General features: G+C 50.5%; 1 long non-coding RNA gene across 1 annotated transcript; it reads left to right on the forward strand.

The window, feature by feature from the left end:
* Positions 1–11: 11 nt before the first annotated feature.
* Positions 12–3,573, forward strand: LOC125619936. Its single transcript, XR_007351501.1, has 2 exons — positions 12–1,011; positions 2,547–3,573. It is a non-coding gene; the product is annotated as an uncharacterized LOC125619936 (long non-coding RNA).
* The last annotated feature ends 1,854 nt before the right edge of the window (positions 3,574–5,427 follow it).

A 5,427-nucleotide genomic window follows, 5' to 3' on the forward strand; every position in this document is an offset into this window, starting at 1 on the left:
GTAGAGGGGAGGGGCAGAGTGCAGGGTCCTCCTGGAGAGCAGGGGGGACAAAGGAAGGAGGGCAGGGGGTGGGTGGCCAGGGAGGAGGAGGAAAGGCTGGGTGCAGGGGGGTGGAGGAGGGTGGGGCAGGTAGGAGGGGTGGCCCAGAGCAGGGTCTGGAATGCAGCCCCTGCAGGAGAGCCAGAGGGAGCAGCTGGCTCAGGAGCAGGCAGAGCGTGGGGAGCATTATGTGCATCCTGTGCATGGTCCCTGTCTCCCTGTTTACCTTTGGCCTGTGCCTGTTCATCCACAACAGAAGCTGTGTGCACGCCTCCTCCTCCACGCAGACAGCTCTGGTGCTCCTCATCCCTCGGGCCTCCTGGGCATGCATTCATATGAACCTTTAGACCCTAACCCGACTTTGAATGTCGGTACTGTCCATGGCTTCCGTCTGGGTGGTAGGGATCTTGTGTTCTCACCTCAGGATCTGTGCAGCACCCCACAGTTCCTTCTGTTGAGCTCCGTTGTCACCAAGACCTAAAACCCAGGGAGGTGGAGGACAGGGCCAGCAGAGGCAAGGTCACTGGATTCCAGAAGTGACTCAGGACACACAAGCTGTCATCACAGCACGATTGGGTCTGGATCTGGCCAGGGACGGTGTGTCTGCAGCTGTGTGTCTCCACTCTGCATGGGGTGGCTCAAGTCCTGCACGCCACTCATCGCAGGTCCTCCTAAGGGAACCCGATCAACCGGAACCTCTGACCTACAACTTTTAGATACCTAAGAAATTCAAAAGTTCTGCTTTTCTGAATTAATTCCCAGGAAAATATTCCTATACACTTACCTGGGGATTAAAACGTCTCAGTCTATAGAGTCAATTGTATTTTAAGTGGTCCATAAGGATAAAAACAAGAGAAGTAAAATAAATGTGTAGAAACTTCCTTAATTTCTTTTATTATCTTTTCCCTTAGGCGATGAGAACAGGAAAATGACATCGATGTGTCCATAACCCTTGGGAGAAGGAAGCACCAGGTCTGTGCTGGGGTCATGGTCTGGCTTCAGTGGAGCTAGGTTTTCCACCTGAACCAACCCCCATTAAGAAGCTGGGTCATAGAGAGTGGCTCCCGGCCACTGGAATTCCTTGTCCCATGAAATGTCCACAGAGAGCCTGGACCTCTGCTCTTGGAGGACTCTGCCTGGCCTTGAAACCCCTGCCCTCCCCTCACGGGCCAGCCGCCCTGCAGGCCGGCCCAAGCAGGGGGGATCCTGGCAGGACGCAGCAGGGCCAGAGGGCACCTCCTCTCGGCTCCCCAGGGATGCAAGCGTCCTGCTCTGGACCCAGGGGCAAGACAGAGCGTCTGTGGTTCCTCACCTGCCCTTCTGCCCACTGTTGCCAGCATGTTCAGGGAGGCCCTGTCAGACCTGATGCCAGGGCTTCACACACACTGGTGGAGGGGTGCAGCCGGGGCGCCCTCTGTGACTGCCATGGGGAGCGAAGCCCACCCAGAACCCCCTCGTGCAACCTTGCAACAGGTCTGTCAGTGCTCAGCAGAGCTCTCCCAACCTTGGTGCTTGTGCTAGAGAGTTTGACTGAAAGCCATTTTAAATAAAGGCCATATGAATCTTAAAAGCACCCTTTACTTTAGAGGGTTCTATGAAAGTTAAATTTTGGGGTGCCTGTGTCATGTGCTCATTACCTGCGAATCCAGATATGTCCTGAAGTGACAGTCTCAGTGATGACAACTGCCACTCCATTCACTAACTCTCCGTAAGACCGCGACACTGCTTAGAGCCCGGGGGACAGGAGGCTACGGGACCCTGAGGAGGATACTGGAGCAGGAAATCTCACTGGCCGGCCACAGACCACCTTGTGTCCACCAGACTCACTGCTCGTCTCTTCAGTGAGGGGCTGTCCTGAAATGAATGAGGACGCATTGATTCAAGTGGATTTTAAAATGAGTAAAGCTGATGATGGACTTGACATTTTCCTTAAAGAAGGAAACACACACACACTACACACAACATGACACACACAGCACACATACACAGCACACATACCACACACAACACACATAACATGCACATTACACACATACAAAAGATGCACTCGCTGTGTACACAAAGCACATATATGACACACAACACCCTCATGTACACATGCACACACATACACAGTGCACACAGGTGTGTACAGATGACGCACACCCACATGCATGCACAGTACACACATACATGCACACAAAACACCCACAAATACACATGCACAAACATAAACAGTGCACACAGGTGTGTACACACGACGCACACCCACACACATACATGCACACATACAGGCCACACTCACGTATGCATGTGCACACACACATACATAGACACACACTGCACAGGACCGAGGTGCATATGATCTTTTCAATCTAAAACATTGTAGTGTCCAGGTCATCCTGAAATCGACACACTTCAACCTTTCTCACCTCTCAGTTAAGTGTACAAAATGGTGGTGCATCTGAGGAGAGAGTCAGAGGCCAGAGGCACTGTTATGTGCTTAATTCTTCTCTCGTTCCTTCTAGTACGTTCCTACACATTGAGAAAATGAGTGACTCTCAGACCAGGAACCGAATTTGAAACTTGGATGGTTTCAGATCATTTATTTTCAACACTATTGAAGGAAGACCTGACTGAACTGTTGGCTGGCAGATAATGAGAAGGAGTTTCCTGGTAAAAGACACGTAGGAGAGCCCACACCAGGCGTGTCAACACGCTCTTCTCAACCACCAATCTGTGGAGTCTCGCAGGGCCCAGGATTCTCCAGGACAAAGACTATCCAGGACCCAGACTCTCCAGGTCTAGACTCTCCAGGACCCAGACTCTCCAGGTCTGGACTCTCCAGGCCCAGACTCTCTAGGACTCAGACTCTCCAGGCCAAGACTCTCCAGGACCCAGACTATCCAGGACCCAGACTCTCCAGGACCCAGATTCTCCAGGCCCCAGACTCTCCAGGCCCAGACTCTCCAGCACCCAGACTCTCCAAGCCCAGACTCTCCAGGCCCCACACTCTCCAGGTCTAGACTCTCCAGGTCCCAGACTCTCCAGGACCCAGACTCTCCAGGCCCAGACTCTCCAGGACCCAGACTCTCCAGGTCTAGACTCTCCAGGTCCCAGACTCTCCAGGTCCCAGACTCTACAGGTCCCAGACTCTCCAGGCTCCAGACTCTTCAAGGCCCTGACTCTCCAGGACCCAGACTCTCCAGGGCCAGACTCTCCAGGGCCAGACTCTCCAGGGCCAGACTCTCCAGGCCCCAGACTCTCTAGGACCCAGACCTTCCAGGACCCAGACTCTGCAGGGCAAAGACTCTCCAGGCCCCAGACTGTCTAGGTCCCAGACTCTTCAAGGCCCAGACTATCCAAGCCCCTCGAACTTCCCCTCTGCGGCTCTGTGACTGTGAGCTGCCGTGAGAACCCAGGCACCGAAGGGGTTTGCAAAATGGGAAACATTCCTGTTCTCACTAGTTTTGACATATTCTTCATTTTAAAATGTGTTATTTATGGTTACATGTAATAGATCTATGACTTTTAAATAAAAAAATTTAATTTTAAGTTTTTTATTTCAGTTTCTAATGCAGTAAATATTTACAATAAGGCCCACATAAACCAAAACTCTTTGGGATCTTTATAATTTTTACAAGTGTAAAGGGGTTTGAGCTAACAATATTAGACAATATTGATCTATATAAATAAGAAAATAATTGATGGCTTAAACTGTCTTAATATAGCAATAAGTAATATGCATCCACTGGTAATTCAGCAGTTGAAAATCTCCAGATCTGCCAGATCTGTATGAAGATACATATTTCCAATAATATTTTTCTTTAATAACTTATCAACCCCTGTGAAGTAGTCCTGCTATACTAATCAGCCGTGTTCTGCAAAAAAAATCAGTATAAAACAGTCCAGAGGAAAATATTAACATTTCAAGCCTTAGAGCCACAGGAAAAATTTTTAATTCAATTTCGATTTAATACAGTTTTTTGGAGAGTAGTAAAATAGGCATATAAATGAAAGACAGTCAAGGAAAAACATTGTTTCCTTAGGAGAAAATCACGTGGAATAATTGGAATAGAATTCTGTGTTTTAAGAGAAAATAAACAGTGTGAAATTCTACCAGGTAGAAGAGATTGTTGACCTTGGAGACCACAGGCCATGCACCCTTTCCTTCCTGGAGACTAAAGGATGCGTCTACGCCCAGCAGAGCAGAGGGATCTTGGACTCTGACCCAGATAAGAAAAGGGGAGCAGCACAGGAGCAGCACACCCCTCAAAAGCTTACCACCAAGCAAACTCAACACATCCAGCTATAATTTGGAAGAACTAGAGAAAGTCCAAAACAGATCTGCCATAGTATGGACCTTGAATGTTCCCCAAAGGCCCCTGTGCTGGAGAGGACCAGAAGAGGCCATGACTGGAGGTATTGTTTAAGTCAGCAGCCCGAGGACCTGACCATGGTGGAAAGTCCAGTCCAGTGTGCATTATGAGGACCAGGAGAGATCACATGGAAGACCTAGTCTAAGCCTGTAGACTGAGGACCAGGTGAGCCCATGCTGGGAGGTCTAGTCCAAGTCTTCAGCCTGAGAACCTGGAGAACCCAAGTGGGAGGTCTGGTCCAGGTGTGCACCCTGAGGACCTGGAGAACCCATGGTAAGAGGACTAGTGCAAATCTGCAGTCTGAGAACCAAGAGAGCCCAAGGTGGGTGGTCTAGTCCAAGTCTGCAGCATAAGAACAGTGGAATCCATGTTGGGAGGTGCAGTCCACATTTGCAGCTTGAGGATGAGGAGAGCCCACGGTGGGGAACAGCCCAAGTCTGCAGCCTGAGGACAGGAGAGCCCACAGTGGGGAACAGCCCAAGTCTGCAGCATGAGGACCTGGAGAGCCATGGTGGGTAGAATGGCCCAGGTCTTCAGCCTGGGGACCAGGTGAGCCATGCTGGGAGGTCTCGTCCACGTCTGCACTCTGAAAGCTAAAAGAGCCCAAGAGGGGAGGTTTCATCTAAGAAGACTGAGGACCAGGAGAGCCCGTGGTGAGAGGTCCAGTTCAAGTCTGCAGCCTGAGGACAGGAGAACCCATGGTCCAAGCCTTGGGTCTGAGGACCAATAAAGCCCAAGGCAGAAGGTCTACCCCAAGAGAGCAGCCTGGGGACCAGGAGGGCCCACAGTGGGCGGTCTAGACCAATTCTGCCGCCTGGGGACCACGAGGGCCCCTGGTGTAAAGTCCAGCTCAAATGAAGCAAGAGAAAATAAAGTCCAGACTGGAAGATGGGTAGAGAGTGACGAAGTTCTTTTTATCTCACTTTCTCTTTTTTCTGTTCAGATCAGTCATCTAGAAGGGAGCAACGTACTCTTGTCTTCTGAATCGACTGCCTGTCTCGTCCAGCCTCACTGCCACAGGCTAATGCTT

The sequence above is a fragment of the Marmota marmota genome, unplaced genomic scaffold, assembly GCF_001458135.2.
Source record: "Marmota marmota marmota unplaced genomic scaffold, marMar, whole genome shotgun sequence".
NCBI classification, from domain to species: domain Eukaryota; kingdom Metazoa; phylum Chordata; class Mammalia; order Rodentia; family Sciuridae; genus Marmota; species Marmota marmota.